General features: G+C 47.1%; 1 protein-coding gene across 1 annotated transcript in view; it reads right to left on the reverse strand.

The window, feature by feature from the left end:
- The window catches only part of shtn3 (shootin 3), a 172,379-nt gene that overhangs the window by 58,710 nt on the left and 98,475 nt on the right, over positions 1–15,194 (reverse strand). The window lies entirely within an intron of this gene.

A 15,194-nucleotide genomic window follows, 5' to 3' on the forward strand; every position in this document is an offset into this window, starting at 1 on the left:
AGAGTAGGTCAGAGTTTGAATATCATGGGCAAATGACTCCACAAAACCTTTCCAACATCTACAGGGCAACACACACAAAATGCTGGAGGAACTCAGCGAGCCAGGCAGCATCTATGGAAAAGAACCCGGTCGATGTTTCAGGCCAAAATCCTTCCGACTGTACTCTTTGCTTAGTTGCTGCCTGGCCTGCTGAGTTCCTCCAGCATTTTGTGTGTGTTGCTCAGATTTCCAGCATCTGCAGATTTTCTCTTGTTTGTGACTATGATCAACATCTACATAGCATAAATCTGAAATTTGTTTACTTTACTGAGTAGAGCTCCAATACCTCTCAGGAACCTCGGTTTTATTCAGGACAAAAAGGCCTGCTTGATTGGAATCCTGACCACCATCCTAATCATTCATCTCCTTCTGAACCACTGCCCTGTAGCTGTAGCAGTTACTTGCCCAGGCTTCTACAGCAATAGCTCCCAGGCCGACTGACTTAACAACCAATAAGAACAAGGGCAGCAGAATATTGGAACACCACCACTCCAAATGCATTATTATCCTGACTTGGAAACATATCTCTGTTCCTCCATCACTGGTGGAACCATCATATCTACAACAGGGAGTGTTACAAACTGTACCTACATTTGTGGGCTGTGTGGCTGAAAACTAAAGGTGGTTCATGATCCACCTACCCATAAGTTGAACAAAGTTTAATAATCTAGTCTATCATGGGACAACCAAGGGTTGAGTATGCATACAAGTTGTGAAACAGAGATAAAAGGTGCTGCTTTCTAGAATAATTCCAGGTTACTGTTCTGATTTTAAATTCCACAGCTGCCAGTGGAATTTGAATGAAGGTTTCCAGGTTGCAAATTTGCCCTCTGAGCTACTGGTCCAGTAACTTAACCCAACGACCCTGTTCCTTTCCAGGAGCTATTGAAGTATTCCCCATTCATTAAGCAAGAGCTTTAACTTCCTCTCCACTCTTCTATTTCAGGTTATGTTTTGCTACAGTGAGAAAACAATTCTTAACATCTGCAATTTAATTTTTAAATTTTTTTTGTACAACTTTATTTAAACTTTTCATTGCAAAATTTGATTAACTTGAAGGTGGTCTCGTGCAGCACAGCTCGATGGATACGACTTCAGCCTGATACAGCTAAGAATTACAAATGCTTCTGAGGACTGTACAGTTAATAAAGATGCCTCAATGTGATTTAATAATCTACCGCTGCTTAAAACTGATGGAAACAATGCCGATTGTGGGTATGCTTCTCACCGGATCCCTTATAGGAAACATGGCTGCCAGTCAGGGATACAGGTGCGTTTAAGAAAACGGGGTTTTTGACTCCCAATTCCATCTATCTTGTTGGCAAACGTACAGTATCTAGTAAAAAAAATCAAAGACCTCAGAGCTGGGGTGTTGTATCAGAGTGATATTAGGGCTGCTTGCGTCCTCTGCTTTATGGAATGCTGGTTAACCCCTTACCTATGGACTCAGTGATTCAGATTGACGGCTTCACTATACACTGTCAGGGTAGGACTGTCGAGTCTCTAAAAAGCAGAGGTGGTGGTGTATGCCTCATGATCTACGCCTCGTGGTGAACTAAGTGTCGATGATGTCCCAATTTTGCTCACCAGGTCTGGAATATCTTGCAATTAAGTGCTGTCCATTTTACCTATCGCGGGAGTGATGCACCATCAATAACTCTCTCTGAGACGTGAAGTCGAGATATCGGCTTTTATTGACTGGAAGAAAGAACAAGCAGTAGTTGGCCACCATACTACATCCTGGAGAATGAGGCCGGGCTCAGTCCTCAATCGCCTTTATACCGGGGTCTGTGGGAGGAGCCACAGGAGCAGTCAGCAGGGGGCCTGTCCAGACAGGTATATGTAGTTCGCCACGGGGAGATTCCCAGGATCATTTTGGTAGAGGTTTATGTTCCAGCTCAGGCCCATGTCAAGCAGGTTCTAGATGGTCTCAGCAATGGGATCAACATGCATGAAACAGCGCACCCTAACGCCTTCACCATCGTGTTGGGGAATTTTAACCAGGCCAGTCTGAAAAAAATCACTAAGCAATTACCATCAACAGATCACTTGTAGTACCGGAGGAAGCAACACACTGGACCATTGCTTCACCACCATCAAGAATGCCTACCGTGCTATTCCACACCCGCACTTCAGGAAGTCTGATCACCTAGCTGTACTTCTACTCCCTGAGTACAGGCAGAGACTGAAGACTGCAGTAGTGAGGACCAAGCAGGTCTGGACAAGGGAAGCACAGGGGCGCCTACAGGACTGCTTTGAATCAGTGGACTGGACAGTATTCAGGGATTCATCTTCGAACCTGGATGAGTATGCTGCAGTTGTTACCAACTTCATTAAAACCTGTGTGGATGAGTGTGTGACTACAAAAACTTGCTGTACTTTCCCAAACTAAAATCCATGGGTGAACAAGGAGGTTTGTCATCTGCTGAGGGTTAGATCTGTGGACTTTAGTCTGGTAACCCAGGTCTGAACAAGAAAACTTGGTATGACAAATGGAGGGCTATTTCAAGAGCAAAGAAATAATTCTGAATGAGATGTACGACGACTCTGGCAGGGTTTGCAGGACATTACTTCCTACAAAGAAAAACCCAGTAGCATGAATGGCTGTGATGTTTCACTACCAGATGAACTCAATGTCTTCTGTGCACACTTTGAAAGGGAGAACACAACTACAGCTGTGAAGATCCCTGCTGCACCTGATGACCATGTGATCTCCATTTCGGAGGCCAACATCAGGCTGTCTTTAAGGTGAGTGACCCCTCACAAGGTGACAGGCCTCAACAGAGTACATGGTAAAGCTCTAAAAACTTTTGTCAACCAACTGGCAGGAGTATTCAAGGGCATTTTCAATCTCTCACTGCTATGGGCAGAAATTCCCACCTGCTTCAAAAAGTCAACAATTATACCAGTGCCTAGGAAGAGTAGTGTGATCTGCCTTAATAATTATTGCTCAGTAGCACTCACATTGACAGTGATGAAATGCTTTGAGATGGTTGGTCATAGCTAGAATGAACTCCTGCCTCAGTAAGGACCTGGACCCACTGCAATTAGCCTGTCTAATAGATCTACGGCAGACACAACCTCAATTGCACTTCGTGAGGCCTTAGATCACCTGGACAATACAAACGCCTATATCAGGATGTTGTTTATTGACTGTAGCTCTACATTTAACACCATCATTCCCACAGTCCTGATCAAAAATCTACAGAACCTGGACCTCTGTACCTCTCTCTGCAATTGGATTCTTGACTTCCTAACCGGAAGACCACAGCCTATGCAGACTGGAGATAATATCTCCTCCTCACTGACAATCAAACCTGGCACACCTCAGGGGCGCGTAGTTAGCCCACTGCTCTACTCCCATTATATCCATGACTGTGTGGCTAGGTATAGCTCAAATGCATTTACAGAAATGAGAAACATCCTAACGAACAAGAAAATAGCAATTGACATCTGCCTTAGAGCTCTCAGCTGCTACGTTCTTCCTATATTGATGCATGGCTGCGAGTCATGGACCATCACAAATGCAATGGAAAATGGAATCAATGCAGCAGAGATATGGCTCCTCAGAAGAATGCTATGCATATCATATACAGACAGGATAACCAACGAAGAAGTTCTACAGAGAACGAAAACAAAATGTACATTAAGTTAAAAAATCAGAAAACAGCAATCAAAATTCTTTGGACACATCATGCGAAGAGAGACATTAGAACATTTAGTTACAACTGGAAAGCTGGAAGGAAACAGAAGCAGAGGCAGACAGGGAATGGATTAACGTCCTGGTTAGAAACAGGGGAGACAATTCGGAGGGCCAGGAACCGTGATGGATGGAGATACATGGCCACCCACGCCGAACGGCAAGGCACCCGAACTGCCATCTATAAATTTCCCGATGATACAACCATTGTTGGTAGAATCTCAAATGGAAATGAAAGGGCGTTAAGCAGCAAGATATACCAACTATTTGAGTGGTGTTTCATGCAGCCACAACCTTGTACTCAATGTCAGTAAGACGAAGGAGCTGATTGTGGACTTCAGGAAGTGTAAGATGAGGGAACACGAACCTATCCTCATGGAGGGATCAGAAGTGGAAAGGGTGAGCAATTTCAAGTTCCAGGGTATCAAGAACTACATATACCTGTCTGGACACGCCCCTCTGCTGACTGCTCCTGTGGCTCCTCCCACAGACCCCGTGTAAAGGGGGTTTCTTCTTTTTTCTTTGTTACTGTGTATGTAATCAAAAGGGCTTCTTTTGTTTTGTTAAAAGCAGGAATGTTTCTTTGTTGCGAGAGAGTGCTGGGAGAATTGTATTCCTTTGTAAACCAAATGGGGATTAATGTTCTTTCTTCTGAGTATGTAAGCTTTTGTTGACGGGCTTTTGGGGAGATCGGCGCGAGGGGGTGAGAGAGAGAGGACACAATGCTGTAAGCTGGGCGAGGAACGGACCCCAAGCGGGGGTCCGAGGCCCGGAGGTAGTCCGAGGAGGGGGGATGAAGCTAGAAGTGTTTGGTTGACCACTTCGGAGGGTCCTGAGCTGCGAGTCGAGGAGTTCTGAGGGGATCGATTGGTGACCAGAAGACTTCAGTAATTGAGCTCCAAATTTGTGCACGAAGTGGTTTGGACTTTGATAAGTTTGGCGCCTTTTCTTTATTTTTTCTCTTCATATATACTGTATCATTATTAATCACTTAGTTATAGTAACCTTTATAAATTGTACTCATTTAATCGCTTATGGTGTACTGTCTGTTTTTGGGCAAGATGGGGACATCACACAGCATCCACACCAGCTGATTACCCAGTTTGGTGGGGCCGAAGGCTGCTCCCCCTAGACGAGAACGAGCTGAGCGAGCCTGAGGCGACCCAGGGGGTTACATTCCCGGTATAAAGGCGATTGGAGGCACTGCTCCTCCCTCAGTCTCCAGGATGTTGTGTGGTGGTCTCTTGCAGCTAATAAAAGCCTATCGTTCGCCTCCCGTCTCTGAGAGTTATTGATGGTGCATCACTGAGAATCTAATCTTGCCCCAACATATCGATGCAGCTATAAAGAAGGCAAGACAGTGGGGATATTTCTTTAGGAGTTTGAAGAGATTTGGTTTGTCACTTAAAACACTCAAGAACTTCTACAGGTGTACCGTGAAGAGGTAGAGAAACCTGAAAGCACCCACTCAGCAATTCAGGAACAGCTTCTTCCCCTCTGCCATCAGGGAGGAGGTACAGGAGCCTGAAGACGCACACTCAACGATTCAGGAACAGCTTCTTCCCCTCTGCCATCAGGGAGGAGGTACAGGAGCCTGAAGGCACACACTCAGCAATTCAGGAGCAGCTTCTTCCCCTCTGCCATCCGATTCCTCAATGGACATTGAAACTAAGAATACCAGCTCACTTTTTTTTGGTATATATTATTTCTGTTTTTACACTATTTTAAATCTATTTAATAAACATGTATTATCTCACTGTAATTTATTTATTTATCTTTCTATATTATCATGTACTGCATTATCATGCTGCTGCTAAGTTAACAAATTTCACGATATACACCGGTGAAGATAACGATTCTGATTCTGATTTATTGTTCAGCTGCCACTCCAAAATGGTTACAGTATCTAGAATGCTAGTGTCCTGCTTTTATGTAATTACAGAACAAGTTAAAATGCGAGTCTGACATCAATGGAAGAAAGCCTTCTTCAATGCAGGAGATGACGGAATAATCACAGAAATTCTTACTGATCAACTTGCCTGAAATTGAGGAGAGTCACGGTTTTCAGATGGGTAAAATGATTATAATACCTTGTGTAGTAGTGGGAATTTGGATTGGGAAGGCAAAGTCACATAGACAGGATAGAATAGGAACTTTTCCCTACTGTTTTCCTGTAACCATTTGAGAAATCAAGACAAGTGGTTAGATATCGGTCCATCCACCTCATCTAATTCCTCGCCATTCACTGGAAAAGATTCTAGGTGGAGGGAACAAAGATTACTATCCGGCTAAATCTTCACATCTCACTTGGAATTATATTTTTGACACTGTATTACATTTTGGTCACTAGACGTGACCATTTAGTCTCTACAGCTCTAATTTTTGCTCACTATTTCAAGCATACAGCATAAGGAACACTAGCTAACCTATCAGCAGGTTTCAAACAACAAAGTGAGTTTCGATCTCCATTTCATATGTCTGAAGTGAAGAAACCTTCAAAATATTTCAAAGCCGATCAAATTAACTTTGCCCTCTGTTGATCATGCTGCAGGAAGTAAACTGCAGGCACATAGGTGAAGAACCAAAGGGTCCAGCAACGGAGACATCAGGGAAATCTCATGCATTCTGTCTCATGCTTCATCCAGCGTTAGTCTATGGAGATCCCCAGTGCTCCAATCCCTGAGAACTACCATAACTGTACACTGCAAGCACACGAGAGTTAGAGTGTATTGCTAACTACAGCATTCCTGCAGCTAAAGATAGCTTGCACACTAATATGCCAGATTCAGTTCTTTCCAAGGAATATTGATAAGGTCTGGTTGTTCTTCATTTGTTGTATCACATTTTTGAGCGACTTGGTGTAATGCACAGGTACCCTGTTCTCCACTGCAGCATATCACTTCAAACCTAACAGACAAGACAAGATGGCATACACAAAATACTGGAGGAACTCAGCAGATCAGGCAGCGTCTATGGAAATGAATAGATAGTCGATGTTGCAGGCCGAGACCCTTCTTCAGGGCTGAGAAGGAAGGCGGAAGGTGCCAGAAAAAAAGTGGGTGGTGGGAGGAGGGGAAGGTGAGAGGTGAAGCCAGGTGAGTGGGAAAGGGCAAGGGCTGGAGAAGAAGGAATCTGATAGGAGAGGGAGTAGACCATAGGAGAAAGAGAAAGAGGAGGGGACCCAGGGGGAAGTGTGATGCACCATCAATAACTCACACTGAGACGTAAGGCGAGATATCGGCTTTTATTGACTGGAAGAAGGAACCAGGAGTGAGTGACCATCATACTACGTCCTGGAGACAGAGAGAGAGCACAGGCTTCAGATTGCCTTTATACAGGGGTCTGTGGGAGGAGCCACAGGAGCAGCCAGCAAGGGCATGTCCAGACAGGCACATAGTTCACCACATTCACCCCCACTTTGTTTAAAAGAGTCCCCGTGTGGCGAAGTTTCTTACAAGTCAAGTCTATCAGGTGGTCGAATCTGTCGCTGCGATCTACGTAGCACCGGTTGTGATCGCACGGATGCCGGCGACATTGGTGATTGCACAGGGGACGGAGGTTGTGCTGGTTCCAGCCCACTAGGCGCTGGTGATCCCTCACGCATGTGCGAGGCGCCTGGTATAAATGCGTACGAAACGCCCGGTATATAAGTGTCGTGAGGAGTCTGTGTAGGGCCTGGTGTGCACGGTGTCACCTCTGGTGCAGGGTTCATAGTTACCGGAGAGCCTTCAGGGTAGTGGTCTGCTGCACCTGTGGGTGCCAGGTCGCAGATGGAGACCGGGTCCTCCCGCCCATCAGGTAAGACCACGTAAGCATACTGGGGGTTCGCATGTAGAAGGTGAACCCTCTCTACCAGCGGGGAGTATTTATTGCTCCTCACATGTTTCCGGAGCAGCACTGGCCCCGGGGACGTCAGCCAAACTGGTAGGGTGGTCCCAGTAACAGACTTCCTGGGAAAAGAGAATAGGCGTTCGTGAGGAGTGGCATTGGTGGACGTACATAACAGAGAGCGGATAGAGTGCAGTGCCTCAGGGAGGACCTCCTGCCATCGAGAGACCGGCAACCCTTTTGACTTAAGGGCTAAAAGTGTGGCCTTCCATACTGTGGCATTCTCCCGCTCCACCTGTCCATTACCCCGGGGATTATAACTCGTGGTCCGACTAGTAGCAATGCCCCTAGCTAGCAGGTACTGGCGCAGCTCGTCACTCATAAAGGAGGACCCTCTATCACTGTGGACGTAGCAGGGATATCCGAACAGAGTGAAGAGCTGGCGCAGGGCTTTTATGACGTTCGTGGTAGTGGTGTCGGGGCAGGGAACGGCAAAGGGGAACCGCGAGTACTCGTCGATAACACTGAGAAAGTAGACATTGCGGTCAGTGGAGAGAAGGGGGCCCTTAAAGTCAACACTCAGTCGCTCAAAAGGGCGGGTGGCCTTGACAAGTTGCGCCGTGTCAGGACGGTAGAAGTGCGGTTTGCACTCAGCGCAAATTTGGCGGTCCCTGGTCATCGTCCTGATGTCCTCCAGGGAGTACAGCAGGTTCCGAGCTTTCACAAAATGGTAAAATTGGGTGACCCCTGGATGGCAAAGTTGTGCATGAAGGGTGTACAGCTGGTCGAGCTGTGTGCTAGCACATGTTCCCTGGGATAGGGCATCAGGGGGCTCATTGAGCCTTCCAGGCCGGTACAGGATGTCATAGTTGTAGGTGGCGAGTTCTATCCTCCACCACAAAATTTTATCATTTTTGATTTTGCCCTGCTGTTGGTTGCTGAACATGAATGCAACTGAGCGCTGGTCAGTCAGCAAGGTGAACCTTTTGCCAGCAAGATAGTGCCTCCAGTGCCTAACAGCCTCCACTATGGCCTGGGCTTCTTTCTCCACCGCGGAGTGCCGAATTTCGGAGCCTTGGAGGGTGCGAGAAAAGAATGCTACTGGTCTGCCTTCCTGATTGAGGGTAGCAGCCAGAGCGAAATCGGAGGCATCACACTCCACTTGGAAGGGAGCGGTCTCGTCCACCGCATGCATCATAGCTTTGGCAATGTCCGCTTTAATGCAGCTGAAGGCCGCGCAGGCCTCAGCAGAGAGGGGAAACGAGGTAGACTTGACCAGGGGGCGAGCCTTGTCTGCGTAATGGGGGACCCATTGGGCGTAATAGGAAAAGAAGCCCAGGCACCGTCTGAGGGCTTTGAAGTGGTGGGAAGAGGGAGTTCTAACAGGGGGCGCATACGGTCGGGATCAATAACCCCGTTTTCCATGACATAGCCAAGGATAGCGAGGCGGGTGGTTCCGAACACACACTTGTCCCTGTTATAAGTAAGGTTCAGAGCTGCGGCCACTTGGAGAAATTGTTGGAGGTTGGCGTCGTGATCTGGCCAGTCGTGACCACAGATGGTGATGTTATCCAGATAGGGAAATGTGGCCTGCAGTTGGTACTGGTCCACTATCCGGTCCATTTCCCTCTGGAAGACAGAGACACCATTCGTGACACCGAAAGGGACGCGCAGGAAGTGATAGAGCCTGCCGCCCGCCTCGAAGGCGGTGTAGGGGCGGTCCTCCGGGCGGATGGGGAGCTGGTGATAAGCGGATTTCAGATCTATTGTCGAGTACACCTTGTACTGAGCTATCTGGTTGACCATATCCGCGATGCGGGATAGGGGGTACGCGTCAAGCTGCGTGAACCTATTGATGATTTGACTATAGTCCACCACCATCCTATTTTTCTGCCCAGTCCGAACAACAACCACCTGGGCCCTCCAAGGGCTTGAGCTTGGCTCAATGATCCCCTCCCTGAGCAGCCACTGCACCTCTGACTGAATGAAGGCCCTGTCCCCCGCGCTGTACCGCCTGCTTTTAGTTGCCACAGGTTTACAGTCGGGGGTCAGGTTGGCGAACAGCGGTGGGGGAGGGACCTTGAGGGTGGAGAGGCTGCAAGTGGTGTCAGTAGCACAGCTGTCGGCCTGGTTCTGGATGGGATGTGTGGGCCCATGTGTGTGTGTGGTCAGTAGCGGGGTATGTGAAGAAGTCCCACAAAACTGAGGATTCCGGACAGTGAGTGGTGGGAGGGGCCCATCATATACCATAGTCACACTTTCGAGATGGCTCTGGAAGTCCAGCCCCAATAGCACAGGTGCGCACAGATTAGGCATGACCAGGAGCTCAAAGTTCCGATATTCTGTGCCTTGCACCACCAATGTCGCTACACAACCCACCCGGATGTCTGCGGAATGCGACCCAGAAGCCAAATGGATCCTCCAACTTACCGGCCGTGTTGCGAGTCCGCAGCGTTGCACTGTGTCCGGGTGAATAAAACTCTCGGTGCTGCCTGTGTCAAACAGGCATCGAGTCCAGTGCCCCTCCACCCAGATGTCCATCATGGACCTTGCAAGCTGGTGTGGGGCGCTTTGGTCGAGATTACAGTGGCCAGAGTTGAATCGCCATCAGGGTACCCGGTAAGCATTGGAGAGTCGGGGGCGGGGCGTGCTGACGTCGACAAAGATGGCCGCCCACATCCGGGCATGCAAGATGGCGGCCCCCACGTTTCACCCGCAGCGCTGCACTCCGCTCGTAGTTGAGACTTACAGACCTTGGCGAAATGGCCCCGCTTTCCGCAACTGGAGCAGGTCGCTTCTCACGCTGGACAGCGTTGTCGAGAGTGCTTTTTGTGGCCACAAAAATAACAAAGCACGAGCTTCTGACGGGCCGCAGCCGTGGTCAGGTTCGGGGAGCTCGTGGAATCGCGACTGGCAGCGGCGATTTCGCTCCCGGGAGCCGGCGGTGGCGGGGTCTGAGGTGTCCACGGAACCGGTGGGGAATCGCGCAACTGGACAGCGTCAGCATTATGCAAAGCAGCTTCCAGAGCGTTGGCCATCTCGATCGCCGAGCGTAAGGTAAGGTCGGCATTTTCCAGCAGCCGCTGAACTCAGTCCCGTCACAAAGGCGTCTGGCACCAGCAGCTCCGCATGTTGTTCTGCCGTGAGCGTCTTGCAGTCACAAGCTCGGACGAGTGTCTGTAGTGCTCGGAGAAACTCGGCGCACGATTCGCCAGGCCGCTGTTGCCGGGTAGCTAAACGATGTCTTGCGTAGACGGTGTTCACCGGCCGCAGGTACTGTCTTTTGAGGGCGTCCAGTGCCCCATCGTAGGTCGGCAGGTCCCGGATAATGGAGTAAACTTTTGGGGTGACTCTGGAGAGTAGAATTCTGTGCATAACGGCGGGTTCAGTTGCACGAACCTCCTCCAAGTACGATTGGAAGCATGCAAGCCAGTGTTCAAAAGCGAGAGCTGCGTCAGGGTCTTGAGGGTCCAAATCCAACCTTTCCGGACGTAAAACGGTTTCCATGTTTTAAAACTTCCAGTCAATAAAATTGATGCACCATCAATAACTCACACTGAGACGTAAGGGGAGATATCGGCTTTTATTGACTGGAAGAAGGAACCAGGAGTGAGTGACCATCATACTACGCCCTGGAGACAGAGAGAGAGCATAGGCCTCAGATCGCCTTTATACAGGGGTCTGTGGGAGGAGCCACAGGAGCAGTCAGCAAGGGCATGTCCAGACAGGCACACGTAGTTCACCACAAAGTGATAGGCAGGTAAGAAGAGGTAAAAGTGCAGAGTGAGGAATAGAGGAAGGGGAGGGGTGCGGGGAAGGGTGTGGGGTGGGAAATTTTCTTACTGGAAGGAGAAATCAATATTCACTTCACGAGGTTGGAAGCTACCCAGACGGAATATAAAATGTTGTTCCTCCACCCTGAGGGTGGCCTCACCTTGGCACAACAGGATGGGGATGGGAATCAATGAAAGATGCACTGAGCAACATACACGAAACATTGGAGGAACTCAGCAGCCATGCAGAGTCCACGGAGGGGAAGAAACAGTCAACGTCTTGAGGCAAGGCCCTTCATCGAGACTGGAAAGGAAGGAGGAAGAAGCCAAAATAAGGCAGTGGGGGAAAGGGCAGGAGTACAAGGTTGGTAGATGAGTGGGAAAGGTAGGCGATGAAGTAAGAAGCTGGGAGGGTATTGGTGAAAGAGGTAAAGGGCTGAAGAAGGATGCATCTAATAGGAGTGGACGGTGGACAATGGAAGAAAGGGTTGAGTTCTGGTCGTTTGATCTATGTAATTACTTAGTATGCATATCCCCATTACGTGCATACACGCGGGAGGAGAAGGTGGGATGTAACGGTGGTGGCCCTCATGTAGCGAACTGAGACATTGAAAGTAAAGTTGTTCAAAGGAAAAATGTGTCCTTGTTGTTTGGGTGTTAACAGGAGGAGGGTAAATGGAAGAGAGAATGAGGGAGGTTGGAGAAATTATCGAGAAATCAATATTCATGCCATCGGGTTGGAGGCTACCCAGATGAAATAGGAGGTGTTGCTCACATCATATGCTCATATGTTGATTTTAAAGCCATCTTAATATCCTCTTCTTTGTGTACAGAATTCTCCACATTCTCAACTTTCCCTGGATTGAATTCTACAGTTGGGGGAGTAACAGAAAGAGCTGGTTCTCTTTGAAATGGCAGACAGGGGAAGCCATTAAAGTGCACGCGGGTTTACAGCACAAGAGCAAAGCAGTCGTGATGAGGGATGATTTAATGGGAGTCGGCAAAATAGTGAGGAGTTGAGAACAAAGGGACATTGTGAATAAAGAGGAAAGGCTGTGAACCTGTGACAAGAACTTCATAGGAATTCCATAATTTCTCTTCATCTTAGTCTTAAATATCAGCCTGAATCCAGCAATTAATTCACTTGTCTAGATATTCCAGCAAAGGGAAATATCCTCCCCATAAACTATCTTTTGAGCCCCGATGGAACTGTGTACGTTTCAATGTGATCCCTTATGATTCTTTTAAAGCATAGTTAATACAGGCCTTGTCACCAGTTCTCCTTTCATACAATGAAATAAACCAATCTGCTGAATCTTTGCTGCACTCCTCTTATGACAAGTACTGTGGACTGGGATATATTGTGGCCTGTACGTTTTGGCCCAACTTTGGAATTAGTTAAAAAGGAATAAAAAAGACAAACTACCACTTAACCAAATAACAAATAATGTATTAAAATGAACTACAGAACAAATTAGAACACTACCAATACTACTACAGTACCATTAAACTGTGTATTAATTCCTAACAGTTATCGATGGAGGAATTCATCCAGTGTACACTGCTGTGTTCTGTTGATTGACTGCAAATGAACAAAATCAGCAGACACCTAATGCAGATAATGGACTGCATTTATACAATACTTTGTACAGTTGCAGTCTCCAAATCTTTGTTTTCATTGTAAACATTCCAGATGATTGTAGATACCTTCATGTTCTTCATAGTTCCTAACTTGTTAAAGTAGTGAAATCGTTTCATTTTCACACCCAGCCATTTCTGGCATCCACAAGCCTGAATGCTTGAAACTATAGTGCACAAAACAGTTCTGAATTGTCTTACCGCTTATTTCTCACCAATTATCTGTGACAAAAATCACCGCTTTTCAAATACAAACACACACAGCTGACAACATTTTAAAACTTCGCTTTAAGCATGCTGTAGTGTCTAACAGAACTGACACTAGTTAGAAACTGTTTGGCAACAGTCTCCTGTCCCAATTAGGTGGCATATTGTCCCAAATAAACGAATGGAATCTTGGCTATTTTCTCAATTAAATTTTGTTCTTTAGGGGTTGTCCTAAGTAAGTGGCTGTCCTAATTAACTGATAGCCCAGCTAATGGAAATCCACTTAGGTCAAGAGACCAAAATTGAAGACAATAGTGAAGGCAAACACAAGGAAATCTACAGATGCTGGAAATTCAAGCAACACACACACAATGCTAATGGAACACAACAGGCCAGGCAGCATCTATTGGAAGAAGCACTGTCGATGTTTTGGGCCGTGATTAACAAAAGGGACTAATCAAGGGTCTTGACCCGAAACGTCGACAGTGCTTCTCCCTATAGATGCTGCCTGGCCTGCTGTGTTCCACCAGCATTTTGTGACAATAGTGAAGGTGTGGATTACCAAGGTTGAAACCTCTTCTTTAGATCTTGCTTAAGTCAAGGGCGTGCTCTCACCCTATCAGAGAGATTTGCTCTGCCCTATCTATCCCTGTCACACCTTCTTTGCAAATTAAAACTAACTTCTTTCTCTCTTTCTCAGTTCTGATGAAGGTTCTTCAACCCAATCATTAACCCTGTGTCACCGTCCACCGAGGCTTCCTGACTTACCCCATGTTTCTAGGTGTTTCTGTAATTCCTGGAAGCTGTGTCCTCTTCCATGAAGACAGAACAAATGTATTTGTTTCATTGTTCTCCCATTTCTTTGAAATAAATTTTCCCATTTCTGACTGTAAATGATCAAACCTACCTTCATTAATCCTTTTCTTTTCACATACTTCAATCACTACCTGACAGGGTGTGCCTTATTTAGTGTAGCACGAACACTCAAGTCAAGTAAGTAGTTCTCTTATTGACCACTTTCATACTGGGAGTTTCCTCCATGGGAATTAAATGCAGCATCTTCCAAGTTTGCGGATGACACGAAGCTGGGCAGCAGTGTTAGCTGTGAGGAGGATGCTAAGAGGATGCAGGGTGACTTGGATAGGTTAGGTGAGTGGGCAAATTCATGGCAGATGCAATTTAATGTGGATAAATGTGACGTTATCCACTTTGGTTGCAAGAACAGGAAAACAGATTATTATTTGAACAGTGGCCAATTAGGAAAAGAGGAGATGCAACGAGACCTGGGTGTCATTGTACACCAGTCATTGAAAGTGGGCATGCAGGTACAGCAGGCGGTGAAAAAGGCGAATGGTGCGTTGGCATTTATAGCAAGAAGATTCGAGTACAGGAGCAAGGAGGTTCTACTGCAGTTGTACAAGGCCTTGGTGAGACCACACCTGGAGTATTGTGTGCAGTTTTGGTCCCCTAATCTGAAGAAAGACATTCTTGCCATAGAGGGAGTACAGAGAAGGTTCACCAGATTGATTCCTGGGATGGCAGGACTTTCATATGAAGAAAGACTGGATCAACTGGGCTTATACTCACTGGAATTTAGAAGATTGAGGGGGATCTTATTGAAACGTATAAAATTCTAAAGGGATTGGACAGGCTAGACACAGGAAGATTGTTCCCAATGTTGGGGAAGTCCAGAACGAGGGGTCACAGTTTAAGGATAAAGGGGAAGCCTTTTAGGACCAAGGTGAGGAGAAACTTCTTCACACAGAGAGTGGTGAATCTGTGGAATTCTCTGCCACAGGAAACAGTTGAGGCCGGTTCATTGGCTATATTTAAGAGGAAGTTAGATATGGCCCTTGTGGCTAAAGGGATCGGGGGTATGGAGAGAAAGCAGGTACAGGGTTCTGAGTTGGATGATCAGCCATGATCATACTGAATGGCGGTGCAGGCTCGAAGGGCCGAATGGCTTATTCCTGCACCTAGTTTCTATGTTTCTATGTCTTTCTCTCACA

The sequence above is a fragment of the Hypanus sabinus genome, chromosome 15 (genome assembly GCF_030144855.1).
Source record: "Hypanus sabinus isolate sHypSab1 chromosome 15, sHypSab1.hap1, whole genome shotgun sequence".
NCBI lineage: Eukaryota > Metazoa > Chordata > Chondrichthyes > Myliobatiformes > Dasyatidae > Hypanus > Hypanus sabinus.